The sequence below is a fragment of the Balaenoptera ricei genome, chromosome 2 (assembly GCF_028023285.1).
Source record: "Balaenoptera ricei isolate mBalRic1 chromosome 2, mBalRic1.hap2, whole genome shotgun sequence".
Lineage (NCBI taxonomy): Eukaryota > Metazoa > Chordata > Mammalia > Artiodactyla > Balaenopteridae > Balaenoptera > Balaenoptera ricei.
In genome coordinates, this window is record NC_082640.1 from 101,542,729 (window position 1) to 101,545,432 (window position 2,704).

Genomic DNA, 2,704 nt, shown 5'->3' on the forward strand with positions numbered 1-2,704 from the left:
TCAAATTATACAACTAAGAACTGTGCATTTCACTGTATTTAAATTTTACCTCAATTAAAAAATCAAAATGAAGAAAGCAGTCACTAAAAATAAAAATCAAAGTGAAATAAATTAACCTATGTATTGGTAGAATTTTTTCAAATGACTTTAAAATATAATAGTTTAACTGTATATTTTTTTCAAAAAATTTTATTGTGATAAAATACACATATGGGACTTCCCTGACGGCGCAGTGGTTAAGACTCCGTGCTCCCAATGCAGGGGACCTGGTTTTGATCCCTGGCCAGGGTACTAGATCCCACATGCATGCCTCAACTAAGAGTTCGCATGCCACAACTAAGGAGCCCACGTGCCGCAACTAAGGAGCAGGCAAGCCATAACTAAGGAGCCCTCAAGCTGCAACTAAGGAGCCCGCGAGCTGCAACTAAAGGAGCCCGCCTGCCGCAACTAAGACTCGGCACAACCAAATAAATAAATAAATAAATAATAGAATAAAATACACATAAAATTTACCATTTCAACCATTTTTAAGTGTACAGTTTAGTGATATTAAATATGTTCATAATGTTGTGGAACCGTAACCACCATCCGTCTGCATACCCTACCCCTCCTTTTTTTAAGCCTGCAGCACTCAGCGTTCCCAGGTCATCTCCCATCCAAGTGCTAACCAGGCCCAACCCTGCTTAGCTTCTGAGATCAGATGAGATCAGGCACACTCAGGGTGGTATGGCCATAGACACCATACTTCTTTTTATCTTATAAAACTGAAACTCTATACTCATTAAACAATAACTCCCAATTCCCCCCCTACCCCCTAGTTCCTGGTAACCACCATTCGACTTTCTCTATGATTTTGACTGCTCTAAATACCTTATATAAGTGGAATCACACAGTATTTGTCTTTTTGTAGCCGTCTTATTTCACTTAGCATAATGTCCTCAAGATTCATCCATGTTGTAGCATATGTCTTAATCGTACGTTTTTATGGGATTATACCCAAAGGAAAGAAATGAACTGCAAAAAATGTTAAACTGTTTTCATTAGCCATCTTATTAGTAATATTGGGTTTTTTCAGAAATCGTTTTATATATGTAATAGAATAAAGAAAATAAATAAATTGTGCTAATGTTATCAGGAACTAAGATGTTAATTATACTAGAAAGAGATACAAATATAAAATCAAGAAAGTTGGATAAAATCCCTGAAATCCTACATTTAGTTAGAAAAAGGCAAACAATGACCAACTCAGTAGCAACAAGCATCCAACCATCCAAATTGTGGTCTTTAAATGCCATTTACTACTAAATGAACCAAGACTTCTTAGAGAAACATCTGTTTCTAGATCTGAGGCAGGAAATAAACAAGATGAACCTGGAACATCTTGTTATATCAGAAAGCAAGGAAGCTATCCAAGACTACTGGAATCATGTCAAGAGAAATCTGGGGCTAATCTGAAAGGACTTCCACAGCCCAAAGATGGGACAATATGCTTTTTTCTTTTTTTAAATGTACTTAGGTCCTCTTTATTTTTTATTTTATTTATTTTTTTATTTTTAGCTGCGTTGGGTCTTCGTTGCTGCGCGTGGGCTTTCTCTAGCTGCGGCAAGCAGGGGCTACTCTTCATTGCGGTGCGTGGGCTTCTCATTGCAGTGGCTTCTCTTGTTGTGGAGCACGGAGCATGGAGCACAGGCTCTAGGTGCATGGGCTCCAGTAGTTGCAACACGGGCTCAGTAGTTGTGGCCTGCAGGCCCTAGAGCATGCCAGCTTCAGTAGTTGTGGCTCGCAGGCTTAGTTGCTCCATGGCATGTGGGAATCTTCCTGGATCAGGGATCGAACACATGTCCCCTGCATTGGCAGGTGGATTCTTAGCCACTGCGCCACCAGGGAAGTCCCAAAGGACAATATGCATTTCAAAATGAAGAATAATTACAGTGGGTTGAAGCACACCAAATGTGTTAAAACCCATAGTTCATAGTGATACTAAAAACAAAAGTCTCATAAGTCATCCAGTATGCTGGAGAATTTCATTATTTAGAGAACTATCTCTATTACATGAGAACCTCAACTCATTATTTTGAAAACTAGTAAATCAAAGGAAAGAATCAAACATTTATCCTGCCATTCCTTAGGTAATCAAATATTTGATGAAGGGAAAGTTCTTATTTATAGAAGAATTCCAGCTAATGAATAAAGATAGTGTTCTAAAATTAGAATATCACTTTTTTACAGCCCCTCATGAAATAATGCAGCTAGATAACGATTACCTGTGACTGCTAAGCTGTCAAGTAAAAAGATGGTAATATTTGAACCTATTAATCAATTGTAACAGAACAAAAATACATTAAACCAGATGTTATATGCCTCCTGATGAGATGCAATAGGAAGTTTATGATACCAGTTATTCTTGCCAAGAAAAGGAACATAAATCTGAACAAGTATACCTATCTGTTCATTTATAAAAAATAAAAAAGAAAATACTTTATTTATTTATTTATTAATTTTTTTATTTTATTTTATTTATTTATTTTTGGCTGCATTGGGTCTTCCTTGCTGTGCGTGGGCTTTCTCCAGTTGTGGCGAGCGGGGGCTACTCTTTGTTGCGGTGCACGGGGCTTCTCCTTGCGGTGGCTTCTCTTGTTGCGGAACATAGGTTCTAGGGCACGCGGGCTTCAGCAGCTGTGGCGCGCAGGCTCGGTTGCTCCGC

The 2,704-nt window shown here is 38.4% G+C and overlaps 1 pseudogene; it reads right to left on the bottom strand.

Annotated features, from left to right (window-relative positions):
* Positions 1-619: 619 nt before the first annotated feature.
* On the bottom strand, positions 620-738 carry LOC132360859 (5S ribosomal RNA; annotated as a pseudogene).
* Between the last annotated feature and the right edge of the window lie 1,966 nt (positions 739-2,704).